The sequence below is a fragment of the Triturus cristatus genome, chromosome 3_2 (assembly GCF_964204655.1).
Source record: "Triturus cristatus chromosome 3_2, aTriCri1.1, whole genome shotgun sequence".
Lineage (NCBI taxonomy): Eukaryota > Metazoa > Chordata > Amphibia > Caudata > Salamandridae > Triturus > Triturus cristatus.
In genome coordinates, this window is record NC_140584.1 from 790,555,046 (window position 1) to 790,568,117 (window position 13,072).

Consider the following 13,072-nt stretch of genomic DNA (forward strand, 5'->3'; position numbering starts at 1 on the left):
CTCTGCTCTTAAACACATTAAATCTCTTGAACACTCTTTTTCTTTACATCTAATTTCCTTCACACCTCTGTGACCTAATTAAGGCGAAATCTGACCTAAATAAATTAGCTACAATTGATACATGCAATATTTTACTTAAAATAAAGTCCAAATTTCACTGGGGTCAAAATAAAGCAGGTAAAATGTTGGCTAATTATTGAAAAATCAAAACGGAAAACAAAACCATCGGCCCGATTCGTAACACTACTACTAATAAATTACGTCACTCTGAATCTGATATTGTTAGTGCTTTCCAATCTTATTATCACTCTGTATGTATGGATGATACATCTCCTTCTGCTAGTGATACTCAATCTTTCTTTGATGATCTTCCCTCTCCCCCGTCTGTGCCTGACGCTATGTCCCTCCTTGAAAAAGATATATCTCTCCAAGAGATCCTTGATGCTATTAAATCTTTGAGGAGGACCAAGAATCCTGGTCCAGACGGTTTTTCCATTGAACTAATCTCTTCTTTCTCCTCTATTTTTGCTCCTCATCTACTTGAACTGTTTAATTCCTTCATCTCTGAAACAAAACCTGAGGGATCCTTTTTAGATGCCCTCATTGTAATCATCCCTAAACCAGATAAAGATCATACCCTTTGCCAAAATTATCACCCAATCTCATTAATTAATTATGATAGTAAAATTTTTGCGAAAATTCTTGCTTCTAGACTGGATACCGTTATACCCCTTCTAATCAAACCTGACCAATCCGGTTTTATTAGAGGTCGACTTACCTCTGGTAACGCTAGGATGTTATCTAATGTTCTTGCATTGGGGAAGAGATATCCTGATCCTCTAGCTGCATTATCCCTTGATGTGGAAAAAGCATTTGATCGTGTAAATTGGCCATTCATGTTCATAACTCTTCACTGGTTTGGCTTCGGTCCCAAATTTATTTCATTTATTAAGTTGTTGTATCCTGAACCCTGTGCATCTATTTCTGTTAACGGTCTTCTATCCCCTTATTTTAACTTGCAAAGAGGTACCAGACAAGGTTGTCCACTTTCTCCTCTTTTATTTCTTTTATGTCTTGAACCTTTCCTTGAATGCATCCGACATAACCCCTTAATAACTGGTTTTCAACATAAATCCCATGAAATCAAATTATCTGCTTATGCAGAGGATATCTTGATCTATCTCTCAAACCCCCCCTCCCTCTCTACCTCCTTTCCTACAGGAAATTGATTTATATTCTAACGTTTCTGGCTACAAACTAAATATTTCCAAAACAGAGGTATTACCCTTAAACTCCACCTGTTATCAATACATGTTTTCCGACACCAATTTCAAATGTTGTCCCTCTAAAATTATATACCTGGGTGTATGGTTCTCCTCTAACATCCCTCATACTCTTTGACACCATTTTAACGCACTAAAAATCAAAAATCAAAAATCATTTAATTCTTGGTCCCCTCTTTTTATATCTTGGTGGGGTAGATTGGAAATTATTAAAATGATGATTGTTCCCCTCATTCTTTTCTTACTTTCCATGTTACCATTCAAAAACCCCAATTATTATTTTAAACAACTTAACTTAATAATAAGCCCTCTCGTATTGCCTTATCTAAATTAATTAAACCAAACATTGAAGAAGGTGTGAGATTTCCTCATTTCAAATTATACCATACTGCTTTTTTCTTAGACAATTCTATGCTTTAAATAAGCAGAATCATGATTCACCAATGCCCAGATGGATTGACTTTGAGCGCGCCTTGCTACATGAATTCTCCTTTTCCGACACCTGTTCTATATCTTACTGTACCTTTATTTCTCATTATGCCATCTTAAAATACTCCCAACATTTGATACATTCACTCTTCACAGAGGGTGCCACCTTTCACCAAGAGTTCCTTGCACATTCCATTTGGTATAATAAATTCATTAAATTCCGACACAAATCATTCTACTTTAAACATTGGAAAGAAAAGGGTATTTTTATGTTTATCAATTTGTATCTCATAACTCTGTCACACCATTCACTACATTACAACAACGCTATAACTTACCTCTAGCCAACTCTTCCCAATATTCACAAATATTTAATGCCCTACAACCATTCTTGATATCAAAATTTTCTACTGATGACACCACTTCATCTACACCCTTTACACCCTTGACCCCTTTGGCCACCATTATTTCCGACTCCACTCCCAAAGTTTTTGGAAATCCATTTGGTCTATGTCCTCCAAGATATTTCATTGTAATATATCATTATCATTCAAAATTTATTTCTTGGATTTATGTCTGATGATTTCTCCGATGTTACACCAAATTTGAAACTGTTTGACCTTTTCATTTCCCTTACATTCAAAGTTATTTTAACTTGTTGGAAGGATAATTCTAAGGTATGTACGTTAATGTGGTGGAACCTTATTTGCAATGAACATAGAATCTCTACTGTCTCATCATCAACGCTATCTTAGAAAATCAAATCTGACTTATTTTGGATTCCCTTTACTACTTTCCTATCTTCTCACCCTTCTATACCTTAATTATTTATCTAATCTTTCCCCCTTTTCCCTCTCCTCTCCTTTCTCTCTACTTGTTTTATCTTTATTTTCCCCTATTTCTCTCCCTTACTATTCCTTATCTTTAAAACTTTTATTCTACTATCACCTGTTTTAATATGTACCCTTATTCTTCTTATTCATTTCTCATCCATAAGACGATTTCCTTCCCCTCTCCTTATATTCTTTCACTTAGATTGTTCCTTATTATAATATTTTTTGATGCTATACCTTTTATTACTCTATTGTTCCATCTTATGCTGCTCTGTAATTTTGGTACTTTATTTTGCATCCATAAAATTACTTAACAAAAAAAAAAAGCTTTTAAAGTTCTATACATTACACAAGAATCTAAGTACCTGTAAATAATGTGGTTTTCTCTATTGTTAATATATCTGACATTGACAATCTATAGGCTTCAGTACTATTATTATTATTATAGGGAGTGCTCTCCTTAGAATATAATGACTAGAATATAACTTTTGATGAGAAAGAGGGGCTAGTGCTCAATGATCAAAGCCACAGTCCCTTAAAACCAAAAACAATATTTCTTTCCCAAATGCCCTCTGACAACATAGACATCTTCCACTAGCTGGTAACAGTGGAGCTCAAGAGCCTGCACTCTACAATTATGCAATCTGGGAGGTAATGCTGTTCTTTGTTCATAATAAAATTGTATCTTAGAGGCTGAAAGACAATTGAATGATGTAATTTGTTATACAATTATGAAATTTGTCCTGAAATGACTGCCAAAGTATATTACACACATTTTAAAAATAAAACTTGAAAAGTTATGTGATTGGTCTGAAAGATCTGTTAGGACTGTTAGGTCTGAAAGGGACTATTAGAGAGAGATGGATATGCTTATTTAGAGAATGATATCCTAGAATTTACTACTCAATCCCACAAAAATAAAGTAGACCCATGAGGTAAACCAATAATATCTGCACAGAATAGCCTATTGAAAAGAGCTCCTTTTATGTTGATTACTTTTAAAGCCAGAAGTACAAACTCTGCCCTTTTTTGTGACGGATACTAAGGTGTTTTTTTGGGGGGGGGAGGGGGGAGGTGTATGATATCAAGTGGGAAAATGGTTTCCAATTTAATGTACTTGATGTACCAGCATTATATACATGGATAAAACATGAGGATAGGCTGAGAGTCCGTAAGCATTTTTACAATCTAGACCCATTAATGTTTTGCACCATGTAAATATGTTCTTAGTAATGGTAGACTGGTGCCTGAAAGAACATATTTTTCTATTTGATGCCCACCTTTACAGACAACTACCGGGAACTGCAATTGACACCTGCTTCACCCCAGCTATGCAATTTAGTTTATGGTCTGATGGGAGGAGCAGGTGTCTGGAGTGAGCCTCTTACATGGTGCACCAGACCATTGATCTGGAGGCTAAGATATATTGATAAACTGTTTTCAGAGGAACTGTTGAGGCAATTATTTAGGGTTCTGAATGAAAATGATCTCAATATTATCCTTACAGGTAAGATCAATGAGAATTCGGTGGGTTGCCTGGATGCTAAGTTATCTATATCTAATGATGTTATAGAGACAACTTTATAAAAAAAAAGAAACAGCAGGGAATAAGAAACTGCATTATAGTAGTGCATGCCGTATAGCACTGAAGAAAAGTATACCCCGCGTAACTTATGAGAACCAAACACAACTGCAGTATTGTTGAGGCAATTGAGTAGGAGCAGGAGGTGATGTTCATTAGTTTTAATGCCAGGGAATATGATGACAAAACATTAAAGCAGACTGTGAATTACGTTGTGAGTGGAAAATAGGGATGATTTATTATTTGATAAAAACACCAAATCAGAAAAAGGTAGCACTATATGTTTTATTATGATGTTTTCTAAAAAACACAATGAAATATGTAGGTTCCTTACAGAGCACTGGAAATTATTATGATTATACCCAGTAATAGGATCGATGCTGATCAATAAACCTACTGTCACTGACCAAAGGCTTCCATCATTAATTGACAAGTTAACAGTTTGTGATATTTCTACAAAGAATAAAGTTACTTGGCTGGTACAATCTCCGGGTTTCTCTAGATGCCAGTAGTTTAATCCAGTAAAATCGTAATATCGTGTAAAGCAAGTAAAAAAAGTGTAAACCACTTACGAGGAAAGAAAGGGAAATCATTATGTCTTTCCTGCAAAATTTAGTTATGCAGTTTATGTTTTGAGTTGTCCTTGACCCAAAAAATATGTGGGAAGTACTATCTTTCTGACAGGAAACTGTATTTTAGAGCACATTATGGGCCAGATGTAGGTAATTCTGAAATACCGAGTCCTTAATAGCGAATTTTACCGATTCGCTATTAAGAACTCTGTTTTTCGGATGTATGTAAAAAATCAGTAAAAATTTGCGATTCGGTAATAATCGGTAACAATTTGCGATTCGGAATGAATCGGTAAAAATAATTACCGATTCCCCATTACCGAATCGGTATCACCGATTCCTTAATACCGATTCGGTAATTAGCAAATCGGTAATTTAAAAAATCGGTAATTGTCGAAACAGCCAGTCCTGTGCTTCCTCATTACCTCACAACCAGGAAGTGACCACACCCATGCTGCACTGATGGTGAAGCTGTTTGAGAGGCAGGGAGCACAGCAAACAAGCCAGGAGCAACTCTTCCAACTTTTTACTGACATGACTGAGCAAATATGGACAACCAGGAGAGGGAGAAGGAGGCAGCTGAATGCAAGAGAAAACATAAATTCAGTGAGAGGGAGCAGGAGGTCCTTATTGAGGATGTCACAAAGGACCCCGACAAACTTTTTGGGAAACAGTCTCTGCACGTGCCTGAATCCCAGAAGAAGCAGATATGGCTGGTCATCCAAGAAAAGATCAATGCCATTGGAGTAACCCAGCGCTCCATTGAGGAACTCAAAAAACACTGGTATGACCTGAGGAAGCATGCACCTGCACCAACTGTGCTGGATCTCCTGGTCGAGTCCACCCTCCAGCCGGAGAGTGTGAGTGGGATTGGGGATGCAAACAGCTCAGCCAGAGCTGGCAACAAACATGCTGTGCCCCCCACTCCCTAACCCCAATCCCCAATGAGGCATTGTTACTAAAAACCAGCAATGCATTATGGGAGATGTAGTCAGAAGTAACACGTCAGAACAGTCAGTCCACTGAACCCAAAGGCATGTGACACACATCAGCAATTAGCAAGCAAAGGACAATCAGTTCGATTGCCAGGCATGAAATTTATTATCACGCAAATGCTTCTGGATAAGTGAGCAAATGTACATTCTGTCTCCACAGGTGAGCCATCGCTCAGGGCTGCAGAGGGGAGCACAGGAAAGGCACCCAGGAGAGAGAGGACACAGGAGGAGGAGGTCCTGTCGCCTGCAGGGCACACCACCCCACCACCACCACCATCACCACCACCACCACCATCACCAGCATCACCACCGCCGCCATCAACGCCACCAGCACTGAGAGCCAAGAGGCATGCAGTGGCCAGCCTCCAGCAGATGGAGGTGTCCGAGGAGGACAGCATGGGAGGCCAACAGTCCACGGTGGCTGAGGATGCCAACGGTGCAGGCTCACAGTCACCCACCGAGCGCCTCCACACCACACAGGTGCCAGACGCCGCAGGGCAAGGGCAGTCAGTCCAGCTTCACAGGGCGAGGATCAGAGTGTGTTTGTCCGTCTTGAGGGGAACATGCTCAAGGTGCAGCGCCTGCAAGGCAAAGCGATAAGGTCAGTCCAGCGGCAGATGGTACAAATGAATGGGCACATGCTGGGAATCGAGAAAAGCATCAGTAGCATGAACAATACTGTGGCTGAGGGCATGAGGGACATGTCCCAGGCAGTGAGGCTGCTGTGCAGCAATTGGATGAGGACCGTTTGGCCAGGCGCAGGGAGAGGCAAAAACTTGACAACTACACCAAGGCGGTGAACTGCCTCTCCACTGCCACCTCTCTGCTCTGCAGGCGCTCGGTGGCCATGCAGGAGGAGATGGCCCACTGCAGCCGTGATGTGGCAAGGGGGCTGGTCACAGTGACCAGTGCACAAGAAGTGCTACAGACAAACCAGGTTGCCACTACAGGTGATGGGGGGATAGTGAAGAGGCTACTAGCCGCAGTAGCATCACGCCCCCTACAACGGAGTCCAGGAGGCGCAGCGAACGTCACAGCGCTGCCACAGGACAGACTGCCAGTGAGGACAGTGTGCCCAAGGAACGCAGCAGTGCTACACGTGGGCGCAGAAAGTAAAGCCAGCCATCACATGGTTTACCAAAATGGGTGATGTAACCCTTTTTGGTTTTGTAATATGCATTCAAACTAGGCCTGGCATGTGAAGCCCTTCATGTTGTGGTGGTGTGCTACGACAATTAAACACCGTCACTCACTTACAGTAACTGGCTGTGTCTCCTTACTTACTCAGAAATAGTTGCGTGTTATCTCTGCCCGTCTGTGTCTCCCATCTGGTGCTGCTGCCACACCTGCTGCGCTGTGCGCTGGCTGTGGACAGTCCTCATCCTCGTCCTCAGAGTCAGTTAGTTCCACTGCTGTTCCTTTCTTTGTGGCAAGGTTATGAAGCATGGCACATGTTGCTATTATTTTACAGCAGATGATGGGGCGGTACTGACATGCACCTCTACTTTTGTGGAGGCAGCGGAACCTGCTTTTTAAGAGTCCGAAGGTGCGCTTCACAACGTTGCGCATGCTTTTATGTGCCACATTGTATCTTCTCTCACTTGGTGTGGATGGGTTGAGGTATGAAGTCAGGATAAATGATCGTACGGCATATGCGCTGTCACCTAAGTGAGAAAGGAAGTGCCATTAATATGAGTCACCAACACATTCATCCAAGGTATACATCATGGTGTGTCACATTGATTTACCTAGCAGGTATCCTTCTCCAAATTCACCCCCAGCCAGACGTGTGTAGATTCCACTGTTCCTGAATATGTAAGAGTCATGGGTACTCCCTGGAAATTTGGCCACAATGTCAGTGATGATGTGGTCCGCATCGCATATCACCTGCACCTTGATGGAATGCATAGATTTGCTGTTCCGGTATATATACTCTGTGGCTGCAGGTGGGCAGATTGGTATGTGTGTCCCATCAATGCACCCTATTACATGTGGGAACTGTGCCTTTTGGTAAGAATCCAGCTTTGTATTCTGCAGCTCCGCCTGTGTGCTGGGGAAGTGTATGTAGTGATGCATTCTTTGCATCATGGCATCCAAGAAAGAGTTGAAGAAACGGGACAGGCAACTCTGTGACACACCACCTGCCACAGATATCACCCCCTAGTAACTTCCTGATGCAAGTAGGTGCAGGCTACAGAGCACCTGCACATGTGTTGGTATAGCGTGCGCCCTTGGTGTCTGATGCTCCAGGAGTGGGTGCAGGTCCCGTATCAGGTCTAGGATGGTTTAGGAGTGTAGCCTGTACCTCTCATAGATTTCAGCCTCAGTCAGTTGGAAGAGTGTAACGCGCAGTCTATATACACACGCTCCTCCCGTCTCCAGATCCTCAGTCCTGCTGCTTGCAAATGTAGCCACCTTGCAATTACGTAGAGGGCCGCTATTGTGTTCACACTGTTGCATTTCTAAATGCAGTGCACCTGATTACCACCTGCTTTGAGTCAGTGGTAATTAGCGACTCCTAAATACTGAAAAATCAAAAATTCGGTATTACCGATTTCTGGTACATCGGATTTGCAATTATTTAAGGATTTCTTATTTACCGATACGGTATTTAGGGGTTTTGGTGTCTGCTATTCTCAAATTAAGGAATCGGTAACTGGTTTCCCTTATTTTTACAGATTCCTTATTTGCGATGGCGTTCGGTGTTACCTACATTGCACATGGCTACATACCGGTCAGTAACACTGAAATTCTGCCGACCGGTATTTAGCCACCTACATCTGGCCCTAGATCTATAAGGAACCAAAAACATGAGTTATACAGTGGCAAGACTCTTTCACAAACAATGAGATGGTGATACACTGATATTGCAGTATTTGGCTATTGACCACATACTACCAAATAATATAAGATGGAGAAGTATAGATCTGGCTCTTTGTAATCTTGGATCAAGATATATAATGGAACTCAACAGCCTGGAGACTGGGGAGGTTTGAAGAATTAGCAGTTCATTTGGTAAAGTAACACTCTTGTTTTAGAAATTATGTGGAGATAATATTTGGGAGGAGAGACGAACATATACATTGTACATAATTCTGCTTCCCCCGAGAGGTTTATTTACTTTTTTGGTCCAACTATTTTGGTCTAATTTTACACTAACATTTATTTTTCTCTGTTTTCTGTTTCAGTGGCACGAAAAAGATATGGATGCTGCTATACCTATCTAGTTGAGTGTTTGATATTACACAACACCTGAATGAAGTAGTTGTTCCTAAGTATTAAGTAAAATATACAGATTTTGTCCTCATGCACAGGATTTTTACTCAGGACACTTACTTATGATACAGTCTCCACAATGCAGCTGAGCACATCCTCAAACGTCCACTGGACGCACTCCAGGATGTGCACTCTTGGTGGAAATGATGCAGATAGGCTCTGTTAACCTGTAGTTTGCAGGGAGTCCACTCCTTAATTCTTGAAGCAAGGGACAGTCACCAGGGCTGTAGTAACAGATTGTGCAGCAGGCACAGTCATTCAGAGTACAGGCCTTGGGGGCTGATCCAGATTCCAGCAGGACAGTCCTTCTTTGCCTAGTAGTTTCAGGTAGCAGATCTGAGAGACTATGCAGCTCTCGCATATTTATTCAGTGTTCTGGGGGTGACAGGCTGGGGGTGCCTCTGTCCAATGAGATACTAGGTGTCACTCAATAGCATGACAGCTTCCTCCAAAGTATGGCATCTTCTTGTCCCACAAAACAGTGCACTTCCAAAATCCAACATGGATGATTTCTCTCCAGAGAAGTAAGAGCTAGCAAAACCAACCCACAGTGGGGCACATTTCTATTAGCTCTCCATCCCCTGACCTCTGCAAGTTCCTCTCCTAAGGCTGCCATCTGGCTGGGGCACAGGATGTGGGGTAGGTATGCCTGGCATTCCTTACTGATCTGCTCTCTCTTTGAACTTAGTTTAATTTTCCCAGCCCCCTCCCTAGAATCTAACCTCCACAGATGCATAGCCCTCTCCATCAGATAGCCTCTGCTCCAGCCTTGCCCCTTATCACCTAATCAAAGCAGACTGGCTAAGCCTATTAAGGCTGACCAATAAGCAGAGACCACTTGAAGGCAGAATTTTGGCTTACAGAAGAGAAACTTCTCTTCTGTACTAGTTACAATAAATTCAACAGTGGCAACTTGTTGGATTTATCAATACCACTCGTTTAAGTCCTTGAATGATATTTACTCCTTTCCTAGCAATAGTTATACCTAAAGAAAATATTGCAAAGTTAACCTATAGAGCTAAGTATCTACAATGGGGAAAAATGAAACGGGCAGTTTTCCCCTCACCAGGACATATAAAACATCTGCTTATAGTTACATCGTCCCCGAACCCTGGGACACCTAGCAGAGACCTTGGGAGTGCCTATATAAAGATAAGGTAGATTGGCACTTTTAAAGTGCCTATACCACCAAAGTCGAATTTGAACACAATTTACTTTTAAAGACAGTCTGCAAAGCCAGGCTGCCTTCAAAATGGCAAAGGACACACACATGACAGTAGGCACTCAGCGGAGCACACATGCAAGTGCAGGAAATCTGCTGGGCCTCTAAACTTCCATGCCCTATCCCAAACTAGGGACTTATAGGTAGTTTGAACTCCCTATGCTTATTATATATTAGGGACTAATAGGGTCTGTCAATACCAATTGTGAGAATTTACATTTAAAGACAGGCTGCAAGGCAGGACTGCCTTTACAAAGGACAGCAGCACCACATGCAAGTGCGGGAAATCTGCTGGGCCTCTAAACCTCCAAGCCCTATTATATACTGGGGACTTATCGGTAGATTGCACCCCATAGCCTATTATCTACTAGGGACTTCTAGGGTTTGTCATTACCAATTGTTTGTGTACCCTATTACATGTACTTTTTTTAAACATAGCACTAGCACTGGGCCTGCTTAGCAGAGCCCAATGTAAGTCAATGTCAGTTACCACCAGTATCATTCAGCAAACAAAATGGGGGTGAACAGGACAAAAGGATGACTTTCTAACAACTTTGTTTCTATGTTTATGAATGTTTGGGCAGATACATAAGACTGTTTTCACTTACTATTACTGAACTGTTAAAAAGCACTTGTGGTTGGAAATGGCATGGGTTTGAAGAAGGAGAAAGCCAAAATGTGTCACCCTTTTCTAAAATATTGTCAATAAAAATATTTGATCATTATTCCCATGCCCACTCCTCAATTTCCCTGTGGATGGTTGGGGTTTGAGTGTGACGGTTACCCATAAGGTGCTCATAGCTTCCATTCAGGAGGTGTATGTAATATACATATATGTATGTTTAGATACATTTAAGAATCAATTTTTTTACTTATGTTAGATATAAAAGACACCTGATGTATAGGTAGGAAAACGTACCTTCATATAATATCTGCAATACAATGAATCCCAATATAAAGCTGTAGACTTATTGGTATCACACCGGACAGGATTGCCCCAAACACAAATGGCAGGAATGGAGAATGTGAACTTTGTGAGATCACATCAAATTCTGCACATGTGCCAGTACAAGCAATTTAGCATGAGCTGATATTACAATTGAAATACTTGTTAGTTCAAGTATGTAGTTTGATCAAGAAGCAGTACTATTACGCCCCTGCTTAGCCCTTACTTTTGTTTGTTTGATCACTTTCCTACACTGAGTGAAACGTTGCTTTCTGAAGGTCTTTGATATTGTTTAAAAAATCGTGTGTAAGGCATACCCCTGCATTTATTTTTTGCTACTTTTTAACGCAATCTGCCCATGCTCATTCGCTCTACTTTGTGTCATTTTCGTAGATATGCGTTCGTATTGGTGGTAAAAATGGGTGATGGGTGTTTGATTTATCGCCACCTTGAAACATTCCCTTTGCATTCATTACCGGGGATTTTCAACTGTGATAAACATTTTAGTGCTACTCTCTGAGCAGAATCTCTTCTGCACTGGAATGTTGTTAGATGCTTCTCTTGCCACTTTGCAGTATGCTACAACCTTTGGCACACAATATTAAATGTGGTCCTACATTAGGGAAGAGTGTGAAATGCTGTTGAGTAATAGCATTCTGGTACACTACTCATGCTCCAAACTAGCTACATTAATTAATCATTTTATTATCTTTATTATTCAGAAAACGCTTACTAGACAATGACGTCTTGTTTCTAAGTGCTGCAGATACTGTGAAGACCACCTTGAAAACAATCACAACACAAAATATACAACTAAATAGCACATTAAGCCAATACAGTTTTCACATGCAAGATAAAAGGCCCATGAAATGCTGACAGAGCCCTGTGTAATCTCAATAAATAATGAATTAGGCATGTTACAAGAAGGCTTTTAGCCTGGCCTGAAAGACAGAGTGTGTTTTTTTGCCCACTGTAAATCTAACGGAATTCTTTTCCACAATTCTGCTCCAAGGATCTGTTTGCCTTCCTATGTGGCTTGGGATGATTTCAAGGGTACCAATAGTAAATAGCATGGTACAAATGTACCGTGTGTGGGCCCATCAATGCCCCCAAAGGCCTGATTGACAATCCACTGGCCCTAAAATTAGTCCATATATCTCAACAACGAGAGAGAGAGAGGGAAAAACTAAGACACTCTTATATCCCCTAATAAGTCTAAGCAAAAACAACCGAAGAGTGCAGGGCAAACACAGTTGGTGAATTGAAAAGTATGAAAAAAGAGAAAGAAAAGGTGAACTCACTCTTGTGAGTAATTGAATAAATCAACTTCCTATTGTCATCGACGCTTATAAAAAAAGTTGAACAATTACAACGATACTTACAACCTATTCCATTCATATTGTTTAAGTAGTCATAGGCTGATATATGTTCAACTAGATCAATCATTCTCTGTAAATTCACAACTGAAAAGATAAATAGAAATATAACTCTGCGGTTGGGAAAGGGTTTGGTACAAACATTCCAATATAATAGATGGTGCAAATCAATCACGCACCTAAACAAACTACAATAACTTATAGAAACTCCAATCCTGGAGGTTACTTTAATCCCAACTTCATTACCGACAAAAGAGGATACACTGTCAGTTACCATGCGATTGAAAAGCTCTTCGAAGGGTTGTGCCAAAGACTTCACCAACCCCAGAGTTATATTTCTATTTATTTATCTTTTCAGTTGTGAATTTAAGAATTCAAAAGTTTAAGAACCAGTGGCCGAGTGTGTGTAAAAAGGCCTTATTTGCCATTAATTTACACAAACATTCTTAGGGAGAGATCCCCCACAGCTCCTGTGAAATTGCATCCAAAATATAGTTCATGTTTACTTATGTAACTGGCCTAACATTATTCAGAACTCACCATTTACAGAAAAATCCC

The 13,072-nt window shown here is 40.8% G+C and overlaps 1 protein-coding gene across 5 annotated transcripts in view; it reads left to right on the forward strand.

Moving 5' to 3' along the window:
• LOC146858146 (uncharacterized) overlaps positions 1–10,916 on the forward strand; it is a 289,171-nt gene extending 278,255 nt beyond the window's left edge. For 2 of the 5 annotated variants that reach the window (XM_085648902.1, XM_085648899.1), the window contains one exon: positions 8,883–10,910. The gene's annotated coding sequence lies outside the window, so the exon portion shown is untranslated. Of the gene's footprint in view, positions 1–5,854; positions 6,953–8,882 lie in introns of those variants that run through there. The other 3 variants (XM_085648900.1, XM_085648911.1, XM_085648904.1) reach the window with 2 other exon arrangements.
• The last annotated feature ends 2,156 nt before the right edge of the window (positions 10,917–13,072 follow it).